The following is a 14365-nucleotide window of genomic DNA, read 5'->3' on the forward strand; positions in this document are numbered from 1 at the left end:
GTTAATACATGTTATGCTTATATGTTGTGATTCATGTTACTTGGATTATTTTGGATTCATGTTTGAGTATGTGAACAAACATATTATTATTGGTTATGTTTGTTGAGTTAAATAGCAAGCATGTTGTCCAAATATGTTTTTATGCATGTAAGGTTTATTTGTATGCAAGAAAGTTATTTATGCTATTGTACGTAAGGTCTGACATTTTATGAGCCAAGTCATTCGTGTCATGTTGCACTATGTAGCAAACCACATGGGTTGTATGTGTAAGGTATGAATGTTTAGTAAACCGCATATGGAGGGTATACAAATTCTTTCTTAAACCGCATATGCAGGGTATACCTTTGGAGTCAAGGTGAATTGAATTAGGAACCATTCGTGCCTAGTACACAACCCGCATATTAACAGGCATGTCATGGCCTTGCGTGCTGCTTGGCTGGGCCTGCGTGCCTTGGCTGCTGCTGCGATGCCTTGCGCGCTGGGCTTGCTAGGCGTGGGCCTGGCCTTGTGCTGGGCCTTGCGTCTAGCAAGCTCGTCCGATGTTTATTTCGTACGACGCGCTTCCGATTTATATTCCGATTCCAGAATTCATTTCCGATTCGTACAATATTTAATATTTCCGATTCCGGAATTATTTTCTGATTTCGATAATATTCCCGATTCTGACAATATTTCCGTTTCCGGCAATATTTCCGATTCCGGCAATATTTCCATTTCCGATAATATTTTCCGATACGTACCATGTTTTCCGTTTCCGGCAACATCTACAACTTGGATAATATTTATATTTCCGATATGATCCATATTTCCGTTTCCGGCAATATCATCGTTTCCGGAGTATTCATTATTTGCCTTTGACGATTTCAGCTCCCACTGGAACCGAGATTCGTCGATTCCGAATATCCATAAATGGAGTATTTAATTCCTTTAAATACTTGATCCTTTCACGTACTATTTCTGTGACCCTACGGGTTCAGTCAAGAGTAAGTTGTGGATTTATTAATTCCACTTGAACTGAAGCGGCCTCTAGCTAGGCATACAGTTCACTTGATCTCACTGAATTATTAACTTGTATAATTAATACTGAACCGCATTTATTAGACTTAGCATTGAATGCATATTTGGACCAAGGGCATTATTTCCTTCACCCTCGTGGGCTGCGTTGAAGCTGCTGGGCCGAGCCAGCCAACCGCGCGCGCGGGCATGCCCCTCGTGGGCTGTTCGTGCGTGTTGGTATGTTCGTGCATATTACGGATCCTTAAGCTTCTAGGATTTATCCGATTATACTATTTTCCTGAAACTACTAGAATTAGTTGTTGAGTCAAACACTAAATTAATAGATTTTATTAGAATCTAATTCTAATAGAATTAGATAAGTTGAATCATAGTAGGTTTCTAGTTCCGATAATCCTACCCTATAAATAGGTGATGGAAATCACAATTTATAATACATCAATTCAAGTATTCATATAGTTTTAAGTTAAAAACTAAAGTTAATAATTTGCCACAAAATTATAACCGAATAAAATAATACCTTAGGCTAAATTCTAGTTAATTGAATCTAAGGCGGATCCGAACGTACTGTGGACTATCTACGGAGGGACTACACTTGGAGTCCTAAACTTGTTCTTGTTCGGTTCGGGAGCAGCTAGGGAGGGCACGCTACAAATGTATGCATCCTAAATTATGCTAATTGTTATGTGGCAATTAATTTGGATTCCTGGCTTTATGGTTTTTCCGCATGAAATATATGTTTTATATTTCTCATAACCTAATAGTGGTATCACGAGCCTCTAATTAATTCCATAATCAGTTATAGTTAAACATGGTTAAATTTTATAAATTTTCAATGAATTAAAGGGGTGATTAATTTCGATTTTTGTAATTAATTGCAAATTTGTGCGATTATTTAATTATATGTTCGCAGGATTTTCGGCAATTTAGTCAATAATGGTCGGAATCGTATAATTTTATAGTGAATTTCGCATGTAAACGACGTTTTAAAATTTTGACTAAAATAAAAGATTTGATGTCGAACCCAGAATTCCCAAATTCGAAGCCTAACTATGACTTTTCGGGGGTTTTAGTTTTTCGAAAGCAAAATTTGTAATTTTTAAGATGTTAAATTAAATATTTGCGATTCTTGTTTGTAAATCTTGAATCTATGATTGACCTACTGTATATGTTTAACAATTTTAATGGCTAAGCTTGTTAATTATACAACCTAATTTGTAATTGTAATTAATTTGTTTAAATTCGAAACATTTAGAATTTGATTTGATTTTCATAATTAATTAGCAATTTAATTAGGAATACATGATTAAAAACCACCATAAAATTTGTTAAAATTGAAAAGTTTTAAAATTTTATGACCTAGATTTGAATCCATGAAAATAAACTTGATCGGAAATTAATTTGAATAATAAATTTTCGCCCTAAATTTATGATTTTTTTTTTTTGCTAAGCAAGAGAGAATATATTAATTAAGCAAAACATTACAACTTAGGCTAAACCAAGTGATACAAACCAACTAGGTTGGACTCTATCAACAAGGAATTAGCAACTCACAGCTATACAAGGCAACACAAACAAAACAAACAAGGCACCAGGCCCATTACAAGGTTATAAACCAGTCATAATCTCTCTTGCTCACAGTTTTTGGCAAAACCACTTGGATTCTACCCTTAACCAGTTGCTTTAAGCTGCTCACAGTGTGATTAATAGTGGGGATTTGATTATCCCAGAAGCTTGCATTCCTGCTCTTCCAAATCAGGTACACAGCAGTACCAATAGCAGCAAAAATAACTTGTTTTCTGAACTTAGAAACTCTGCTATGACCAATCTTTCTTACCAGCTGATGCAAGGTACCAGACATAGGAACACCCAACCAGTGCTGCATTGCCTGTATAATCTGATAGCTGAACTGACACTAAAAGAAGAGATGGTTGTGATCTTCATCCTGCAACCCACAAATCAAGCATAAAGCAGTTTGGCTAATGCCAATTCTAGGTAATTTAGCTGTGGTCTGTAGCCTACATTGAACAGCAAGCCAACAGATGAATCTGTGCTTAGGGGTGAGCAATCTATTCCAAACCAATCTATCCCAATGCACTCTAGGTTTCAAATCCAACATTTTCTCATAAACTTGCTTCACTGAATAATGAGCCATGCCTTCCAGATCAGACAGAGTAAAATACTGCTTAAGCTTCTCCTTAGTGACACAAATTTGCCTCCAATACCAACTAGCAGAAGAGCTAGGTTGGTAATCCCACCATTCCCCATTTTTGAGGTAAACTGAAGTAATCCACTTGATCCATATATTGTCCTGCTTCTTAACAAGAGCCCAAACATATTTACCAATGAAAGCCATGTTCCACAAAACAACATCCCTAAACCCCAAGCCACCATGCTGCTTGTCACAACAAACCTTATCCCAAGCTATATTACTTGGTTTCTGGCTGAATGCTTGTCCACTCCATAGAAAGGCTCTACATATCCTCACAATGTCCTGCAGAACAGATTTGGGAATGACATATATCTGAGCCCAATACATATGCAAACTAAGCAGAACAGAATTGATTAGTTGCATTCTGGCTGTGTAAGAGAGATTCCTTGAGCTCCAGATCTTAATCCTGGTGATCATTTTATCCACTAGATGTCCACATTGAGCCACAGTAATCTTCTTAGAACAAATGGGAACACCCAGGTATTTGAAAGGCAAAGAACTTCTGGAGAAACCAGAAACATCAACTACTCTTTGAACTTCACTCTCTGGCATACCATCACAGTACACAGAAGACTTCTGCTGGTTAGCCTTTAAACCAGCTGAGTTTGAAAAGAGCTTGAAAGCTTGTAACAGGAGAAGAATAGATTGATAATCACCCTTACTGCAAAGGATCAAGTCATCAGCAAAGCAAAGATGAGTGAGCTTGATATCCTTACATCTTGGATGAAACTGGAAATGAGATAGATCACACATTCTGCTCAAGACCCTAGACAGGTATTCCATACATATGACAAACAACAATGGAGATATGGGATCCCCCTGCCTCAAACCTTTTTTGGATTTAAAAAATCCATGCATACTTCCATTCAACATCAAAGAGAACATGGGAGTAGTAACACACTGCATTATTTTCACAAAAGAGCATGGGAACTCCAGATAAGTGAGCATTTCATGCAAGAACTGCCAATCAACTGTGTCATAAGCCTTCTGAAGATCAATCTTCATGAGACATCTAGGTTTGACTCCCTTCCTGCCATAATGCTTGACTAAATCTTGAAAAACCATAATGTTGTGAACAATGAACCTACCATGAACAAAACCACCTTGGTTTTCCAGGATCAGGTCAGGCAATACTTGTCTTAATCTCCCACAAAGGACCTTTGTAATGCATTTATAAATGGTGTTACAACATGAAATTGATCTGAATTCACTCACATCTTTTGGACATTTAGTCTTGGGAATAAGAGTGATGACAATATGATTCACCTCCTTCAAAAGCTTCTCATTCTGTAACATATCCAGGATAGCTGCTATAACCTCATCTCCAACAATATGCCAAGCATCTTTGTAGAAATAAGACCCAAACCCATCTGGACCTGGAGCTTTAACTCCTGGAATAGAGAATAGAGCAGACTTAACCTCATCAGCAGTATAAGGGGCATTGAGAATACTTTTGTGATGATCCTGACACACAGGCCCCTGCTGAACTATTTGTTTAATAACAGGAGTTCTGTGATCATGAGTGCTACCTAATAGCATTTTGTAATAAGCTAAAAAGGCTTCAGAAACCTCATCACCTGTGTCTTTCCAATTCCCATTCATATCACAGATACTGTATACTTGATTTTGAACTCTTCTAGCTTTGATGCTTTGATGAAATAGGGCAGTATTTTCATCTCCTTCTTTAAGCCAATTAACTTTAGCTTTTTGACTTAAAAAATGCAAGGTATGCCTTATGTTTATCTTTATATTCTTGTATAGCTTTCAGCTCTGCATCAGCTACACTTGCATCAGTAGGATTGCTATACAATGCACTTTGAGCATTCACCATTTCTTGATAAGCCTTTAGATCAGCAGCTTGGACATCAGTAAACCCAACTTTATTCAGTTCTCTCAAGTCTTGCTTAACTTTCTTAAGTTTACAAACCAAGCTGAACATTTTATTTCCAACTATGTGACCATTCCAAGCCTTCTTGACAGTTTCTGAAAACACAGGAGAACTCTTCCACATTGTAAAGTACTTGAATGGTTTCCTCCCTCCATCACTCCTAAGATACACTGTCAAAAGACCAGGTGAATGATCAAAGTGACCCTCAGGCATGAAACAAACTTCAGCAGCTGGAAAAATTCCTTTCCATGCTTGATTAGCCATAAATCTGTCTATTTTTGAGAAGACCCTATTAATGCCTTACTGTTTGTTATTCCAGGTGAAGAAATTTCCCACACTTTTGATATCCTCCATTCCACAATTGTGAAAGCAATTACTTATATCAACAATGTCACTCTGTCTTACAGGGGCCCCAATTCTTTCATCAACTGCCATCACACTATTAAAATCACCACACAGAATCCATGGATCCTGAGTGTTAAGTAATCCTAAATCCTTCCACAACTCCTGTTTCAAATTAGCATTATTAAAAGCATAAACAAAAGTGCAGTAAAAGCTATGCATGCCACTAACTGGAGTAACATGGCAATGCACAAACTGACTAGAAGCATCCACTATATTCACATTAAAACAACCAGATTTCCAAGCTATCACAATTCTTCCACCATCATGAAAGCTAGAATTGCTAGTAAAACACCAATTTGCAAACACTCTTTGATAAAGTCTCCCAAGATTTGAGAGCTTTACCTTATGTTCTAGGAGCCCAACTAAGCCCACATCATACTTCTGAATGAAATGCTTGACCTCATCCCGTTTCTGTGTTGAGTTCAGACCCCTAACATTCCATGCTAACACTCTATCCATTAGGTTCAGAAGAGTCCCCTCTTCCAGTTGGATCACCCCCTTGTACAACTCATTGCACTTGCTCTCCCATCAGAACATCATTCTCAATCAAGGAGACATCCAACACCTGAAAAGCATTAGAAGTCCTAACTGGTAGTCCTGACTCAACTCTCACCCTTATGGGCCTTAGTGATCTTTGGAAACCTTCCTGATCAACAATAGGACTAGTCACCTGTGCTGTTTGGATAGGTACTGAAGCTGCCACAGATTGAGTGACCTTCCTAACCCAAACTCTTTTCCTACCTTGCCTAAAGTCACCTTGAAAATACCCCACACTAGTAGAAAAAACGCTTGTTGCAGCGGGCTTTTAGATCTCTGTTGCAGCGTACATCGTATGCTGCAATTGAGGGGCCTGCAACAAGTCCAGACTTGTTGCAGCGTACAATGTTCGCTGCAAAAAGTGCTTTTTTTCAGCGTACATATATATGTACGCTGCAACAAGTGTGTAAAATTAGGCAAAATTCATGACCTGTTGCAGCGTACAAATTGGTGTACGCTGCAACAGGGTAGGTTTGTTGCAGCGAACAACAATTTGTACGCTGCAACAGACCTACCCTGTTGCAGCGAACAACAATATGTCCCCTGCAACAAGTCTTCATTTTTGCCTATTTTCACATACTTGTTGCAGCGAACAAGTATATGCCCCCTGCAACAGAGTCGTCCTTTTGGAGGGAAAAGTTTAATTCTATTTATCTATACGTGCCTTGCACCAAATATATGAACCTTTCAACAACAATAATAGAATACCACAACCTGTAGAATAAATATAAAAACAATAATTGGTGTTTTGTATACATATATATATCCCAAAACCAAAATGCACTTAATACATTTAAACATATGTTCCAATTTCAACATACACATTTTAATATAAAAGATTGTTCTATAACATCTAAACCAACTCGATCAAGCACGCTCAAGCCAATAATAAGTACTTGCTGGTAAAAACCTTAGCCCATTGCTCACGAACCACATCGATTTCCTCACTAGCATAAGGCGCATTCCTCGGAGTATAGACCTTTACAAAAACAAAAATTTCAATTAAGCATTAGATTAAATGCATATTAAATGTCACATTTTAACATTCAAGCAACTAATGACAATGTCCTAATACTCTAGAATACGACTCAAGAGTAACGAAAATTAATTAAATACCTCATCTAGCTTTAGGTTATGCATATTAAACATGTAATAAGCTTAAAATGAGTCATTAGGTTCTTTAGATCAAAGTTGGGAGCGAAAATGCCTCATTTTAGCCTAAATACGACCTATAACGACCCAATGAGCCTTAAATGTGCATAAATAGATTGGAATGAGTCTTAGAAAGTTAAAACTAAGCATATTAATCATGTAAAAGGTTTAAAATAAGTCCGTAGGTTCTTTAGTTCATAAGTGTGAGCGAAAATGTCATTTTAGCCTAATTATGTCCTATAATTACCAAACAAGCCTTAAATGTGCATAAATATATTGGAATAAGTCTTAGAAAGTTAAAACTAAGCACATTAATCAAGTAAAAGGTTTACAATGAGTCCTTAGGTTCTTTAGTTCAAAGTTGGGAGCGAAAATGTCATTTTAGCCTAAATATGACCTATAACGACCCAATGGGCCTTAAAGGTGCATAAATAGATTGGAACGAGTCTTAGAAAGTTAAAATTATGCATATTAAACATTTAATAAGTTTAAAATGAGTCCTTAGGTTCTTTATTTCAAAGTTGGGAGCAAAAATGTCTCATTTTAGCCTAAATATGACCTATAACGATCAAATAAGCATTAAATGTGCATAAATAGATTAGAATAAGTCTTATAAACTTAAAACTAAGCATATTAATAATATAATAAGTTTAAAATGAGTCCTTAGGTTCTTAAGTTCAAAGTTGGGAGCGAAAATGTCATTTTACCCTAAATATGACTTATAACGACACAATGAGCCTTAAATGTGCATAAATGGATTGGAACGAGTCCTAGAAAGTTAAAACTAAGCATATAAAACATTTAGTAAGTTTAAAATGAGTCCTTGGGTTCTTTAGTTCATAATTGGGAGCGAAAATGTCATTTTAGCCTAAAGATATCCTATAACAACCAAACATGCCTTAAATGTGTATGGGTACATTAGAATAAGTCTTATAAACTTTAAACTAATCATCTAATAAGTTTAAAATGAGTCTTTAAGTTCTTTAGTTCAAAGTTGGGAGCGCAAATGCCTCATTTTAGCCTAAATATGACCTATAACGACTTCGAATTGCAACTTAATTTGTACGGCTTGTCACGGGCACATTCTAGGTTTTCCTAATCTGGGTTGATAATAGCCAGTATGAGAAATAGGGAGAGAGAAAACCCATGGTTGTTTTGTGGCCATTAGTACCACAACTTTGAAGAAGTTGAGGTTTGTGGGATTTGCGGCCATCGAATGCCTGAAACTTCTGAAAAAACTTATGTTCAATCAGGTGTTTTCCCTTCTGATCTCTTGCCTGATTTTCTCTATCTTGGTAGTTATGATAACACTTCTAGGTCTGAACTTCTTAAGTCTCAAATAATTTTCATAATTCTCAACGTAAGTTATTTTTATTCTATTCCATTGTCCCTTTTTATTGAAACTTTGTTTTTGTTTAGTCCTAATTGCGTGCTAATTGATTTGATGGTTTGTTTGAATTAGGGTATTAATGATTTTCTTGATTAATTGGGTGTATAATTCAAGTGCAGTTTCTTTCATAATAACCCTTTTTTAATTGAAAGTTCTGTTTGTTTTGTTGTAATTGCTTGCGTGTGAATTGGTTTGATGGGTTGTTTGAATTAGGGTGTTCTTGATTAATTGGGTATAAAATTCAAGTGTAGTTTCATCATAAAATAGCCCCTTTATTGAAATTTTGTTTTTTAGTTGTAATTGCTTCGAATTTACTTGATGGGTTGTTTCAGTTTTATTAAAAGTAGTGATTCGACTATTTGCTTCAATTTTTATGAGGAGACTTTGATGAGTATGATGATTTAAGTGAAGCTGAAATGATGAGAATGAGGCATTAATTCTCATGACCAAAGTATTGGGGGAGAGGATAAAAGGTTTATAAGGGCGATACCAGGGATGAATAATGGTAGTGGGTTATAATTTCAAAGTGGTTCAAGTAAAGATGATATTATTTGTAAGAGAAGGCATTCTTCCATGGGGGTTCCAGTAGCGAAAACATTAAAGAGGGTGATGTATATTCTGGTTAGAGAAGGTTTGAGATGAGTAGCGAGATTCCTATTTTCACGGGGAAATAGAAACTTGGTGGTCTGATGAAGCTATTAAAGACTTGGTGCTCAAACGAAGCTCAGTTAGACTTGAAAGCTCTGAAACGTTGTCTAATACTGATCCACTGAACAAATTAGAACTAAGATCAAGGTATTGAAGATTTGGAAGATTGTTGAAAAGGGATTCTGGGATCAACCCAGTAAAATGATTAATTGACAAATCAAGGTAAGTCAAGTTCCCGATCCTAAATATGAACCCAGGAAATCCCCAGTTAACTCATTAAGACCAAAATTCAAGTGGGTTAACAAAGGCATAGAACTAAACATAGACCAATCATCAGGTGTTTCAAGATAATTAGCATGCGGCTGCTTGTTTCCTCCTCCTGTATAATGTATATAACGAAGGAGGTAGCGGCAGTCATGAATCATCAGGTGTATCAAGATAATTAACATATGTTAATGAATGTTTCAGGAAGCATACCCATATCTCCAGCATTGTATCTCTTTAGCATTAGCTTCAAGGAACCACTTATTGCTTCAACAAGTTTGTTAGATACTACTCCAGGGGAACTTGAGATGCCAACCAATATGAGCTTTAACATCTGGGATTGAACAGGATAAAAAGGTATTTCTGCTACGTGAGGCAGAACGGAGACCAAAGTAAAGAAGCCAAGGGAAAGCCTTTGCCTGAAGGCGTTGATAAGAGAGCGAGAACTTGAATGCAAGAGCGTACTATTTGATCCCTGTACTCTGTAAAAAGTAGAAATAAAGCATACAGTTAGGAAGCTTGAAAAATTAGCCGCCCATTACTACATTATTATGTGAATTAAAATGGTGGATATTTGGAAAAAAAACATTACTCAAAGCGTAACTGAGATATATAAAGTGATTTACATGTAACATAATGTCCCAAGAATTCCCTTAATTTCGATTCTTTATGAAATTTTGTGTTCAGACATGTCCCAAGAATTCCCTTAATTTCTATTCTTTATGTAACATATTGGTCGCAAGTAAATTCTATCAATTGATGCATGCAAAGACTGGTGATATTCATCAAGACCCGTGAGTTGCATGACATTTCTCATGGCATGTAACCAAAGCAAAAATATCATTAGTAGAACTTACTGTTAATATATTGTCGATCTCATTTTGCACACCCTCCAATTTAAGTTGTCCACCAACTGCATAAATTCAGTAAATTCAGCCTCATATCGCCTCGATGCTACAATATTCAGTACCCTTTATGAGTCTAAGGCATCATCATCCTCAATCACAATATTACTAGGAAGGTCAACTTTTAATCATGATTAAATATTCTGTCTTTAGTAATATTGTGTTCATGACTATACACCAGTAACAACATAATATGTTTCAGCATTACAGAAAAATTAACAACAATATCAGCAGTATAGCAGCAAAGCATAGCAGCAGAATTACAGCAGTAGTGGCTAGCAAGCATCAATCTGAGATTTCAAACACATTTAGTACTCAATGTGATCCTTAATCCCTCAACATCAACTGCAACTGAGTCCCAATTCACAAGAACATAATATAAATAGTTCATTCCATAGAGTTCTTTCAGTAATACTAACTGAAAGTCTGAAAGCCAAAGCTCAAAGGAATAGATGCGACGCGCTGACGATCAAGCATTACCATTCTTTGGTTTCACAAAAGTCATTGAATACATTTCCCCTTCCAGAATCTTTTCAGGTTTTGCAGCTATAAGAACAAAGACTATTACTAAGAGGACTACATACCGAAACATATGAAATTATATAAAATGTGCCCCATAAACAGGTCTCCTTGTGAATACCCAATCAACTACCCTAATCCAGGCAATATCTAATCAATACTTAGTTATTAAGATGATGCAGTTGGCCAATATAGTTTAACTCTGACTGCATCAAATAAGCGTACGTGCTATAAGGAATTGAAACAGACCAGCTAGAAAGAGTCAATGACAAATGAACGAATATAGAAAGATAGCAAAACATTACCAACCAATACTCCTTGTCACCCTGGAAACCTTTAGGTTTAAGGTTCTTGAAAGAAACAGCCATTCCAGTTTCTTGCGCAGGCTCTTTAAGAGTTCGTGGAAGCATTTTGCACGCTCCACCAGGTCAGAGTAATCACATAAATAAATAAATATAAAAACAAGAGAGGTTAAAAATAAATTAACTGATATTGACTGTCCTGTTTTTAGATTATGGATATTGAGGTGGATAAGAATATACTCTTGCATTGTCAAATACAGAGTACTCATAGTATTATATTCTGAATTTGTATATCTATTCAGCAAAGAAATCTAGTGATAGTTCCATCCAAATACTCAACTACTTTCATTTGACATGTTTATCTGGATAAACAAAATCCGATATGATAATTCCACCTAAATAATCAACTGCTTCTATTGGTTAAAATTACTTAATATATAGTTAGTTACGGAGTATTAGGCAGGCTTCCATAAGACCGTCGATAAAGCATGACCAAGAGTTTTCAGACCAACGAATACAACACAAGTGCCAAACAATCAGTGTGCTACACGACACATCGTGAAATCTAGTCTAACATCATGCTATGCAAAATACTATTCAACATTTCAACATTCAAACTTACGCTACAAAACGGACCAGGAAATACTCGACTTGACTCGATGATACATCTGAAGGAAATAATGCCCTTGGTCCAAGTATGCATTCAATGTTAAGTCTAATAAATGCGGTTTAGTATTAATTAACAAGTTAATAATTCAGTGAGATCAAGTGAGCTGAATGCCTAGCTAGAGGCCGCTTCAGTTCAAGTGGAATTAATGATATTAATCCACAGCTTACTCTTGACTGAACCCGTAGGGTCACACAAATAGTACGTAAACGGATCAAGTATTTAATGGCATTAAATACTCCATCTATGGATATTCGGAATCGACGGATCTTGGTTTCAGTGGGAGCTGAGATCGTCACAGGCAAGCAAAGAATACTCCGGAAACGATGATATTGCCGGAAACGGAAATATGGATCGTATCGGAAATATAAATATTATCCAAGTCGTAGATGTTGCCGGAAACGGAAACATGGTACGTATCGGAAAATATTATCGGAAATGGAAATATTGCCGGAATCGGAAATATTGCCGGAAACGGAAATATTGTCAGAATCAGAAATATTATCGGTATCGGAAAATAATTCCGGAAACGGAAATATTAAATATTTGTTCGAAACGGAAATTAATTCCGGAATCGGAAATATTAAATATTGTTCGTATCGGAAATGAATTCCGGAATCGAGAATTTAATCGGAAGCGTATCGTACGAATTAGCATCGGACGAGGCCTGCCAGACGAAGGCCCAGCACGAAGCCGGGCCATCGCCCAGCAAGCCAAGCGCAACGACCACACGCCAAGCATACGGCCAGGCCCAGCGCAAAAGCCAGGCCCAGCCGAAGCTTGGGCGCGCGCGCGGACAAGGCTGCGACAGTGGGCCTTGCGCGCGCGGACAAGGCTGCGCCACTCGTGTGTGTTACTCGGAATCCTAAGGCTACCGGGATTCGTAATATGATTAAATCTAATCCTAATAGATAAACTTTGTTTAATTAGAATCCTAGTAGGGTTATAATTAAATAGATTTGTATTCTAATAGGATTATAATTCCTTTTCCATAAACTCTATAAATAAGTGCCTAGGGTCACATATTTACAACGAGTTTTTAAGTATTCAAAGTGAGTTTTTGAGAGAAAAATTCAGTCACACATTTGCCTAAAAGTGCCGAAAATAATAGTACCTTAAGGGCGATTCTAGTTGGTCAATCTTAAGGCGGATCCGGACGTGCTGTGGACTATCTACGGAGGGACGACACTTGGAGTCCTAAAGACTTGTTCTTGTTCGGTTCGGGCGCAGCTAGGGAAGGCACGCAACAAAGAGTATGCATCTAAACTATGCTAAATGATTATGTGTAAATAATATGTATTCCTGGCTTAATGGTTGTTTCCGCATGATTTATGAATTGTCATATGTATCATAACCTAACAGTGGTATCACGAGCCTCTTATTATTTTCATAATCTAAATTGCATGAACATGGTTAAATATTACAAATTTGCAAGAATTAAAAGGGGTGATTAATTTTCGTAATTGTTAATTAATTGCAAATTGCGTTTATTTAATTATACGTACGCAGTTTTTCGGCAGTTTCTTCGTTACTCATCCAAATCCAGTGATTTTTGTGTCAATTCCGCATGTAAAAGGCATTCTAAAATTTTCCGCCGAACCCAGAATTCTCAAATTCGAAGCCTAACTATGACTTTTCGAAGGTTTTAGTTTTTCGAATGTAAAATTTCGTAAATTTAAGATGTTAAATTAAATATTTGCGATTCTTGTTGATAAATCTTGAATTTTTGATTGACCTACTGTATATGTTTAACAAGTTTGAATGCCTAGCCTTGTTAATTATGCAATCTAATTTGTAATTGTGATTAATTTGTTGAAAATTAGAATAATTTAGAATTAATTTGATTTTCATAATTAATTATAATTTAATTAGATACCTATGATTAAAAACCACCATAAAAATTGTAAATTTATGATAAATGTTAAATTTTTATGACCTAGGCTTGAATCCATGTTAATCGGAAATCAATTGAATAATAAATTTTCGATTTTTTCGCCCTAAAATTATGAAATTAATATTATTTATTAATTTGTCATTAATTTTAAATATAAATTTTTAAAATTTTATGCGATTCGTTCATATAACTTGCACGCACAAAGCAATGGACGCTACGTGTTACCCTTAAGGGGTGTTGTATAGTGCGGGCATGTGACGACGAGCAAGGGAGCTCGTCGCCCATGCGGCACGAATGCAATGAGCAAGGCCATGGTGCACGAGCACAAGGCAGCAGCCCTGCCTTGTGTCGTGGGCTATGAGCAATGGACGAATGGGCATGGGCGAAGGCAAGGCACGACAGTCGCGTGTGGGCAGCAAGCGAGCTGCGCCACAACGCGCACTGCCTCGCGCAAGCGCGCGCAGCCTCGCGCGCAGCGAGCGCAAGCTCGCGTGCCACGAGTGCTGCGCACAGCGTCGATGCCTCGCGCAGTGAGCGCTGGCTCGCACAAAGCAAGCGCTGGCGAGCG

At 36.9% G+C, this 14365-nt stretch overlaps 1 long non-coding RNA gene across 1 annotated transcript; it reads right to left on the reverse strand.

The window, feature by feature from the left end:
• Positions 1 to 6899: 6899 nt before the first annotated feature.
• LOC130465701 (uncharacterized) lies at positions 6900 to 11356 on the reverse strand. Its single transcript, XR_008925721.1, has 4 exons — positions 11240 to 11356; positions 10368 to 10423; positions 9724 to 9992; positions 6900 to 7035 (listed from the first exon to the last, which is right to left on the reverse strand). It is a non-coding gene; the product is annotated as an uncharacterized lncRNA (long non-coding RNA).
• Positions 11357 to 14365: the final 3009 nt, after the last annotated feature.

The sequence above is a fragment of the Spinacia oleracea genome, chromosome 1 (genome assembly GCF_020520425.1).
Source record: "Spinacia oleracea cultivar Varoflay chromosome 1, BTI_SOV_V1, whole genome shotgun sequence".
NCBI classification, from domain to species: Eukaryota; Viridiplantae; Streptophyta; class Magnoliopsida; order Caryophyllales; family Amaranthaceae; genus Spinacia; species Spinacia oleracea.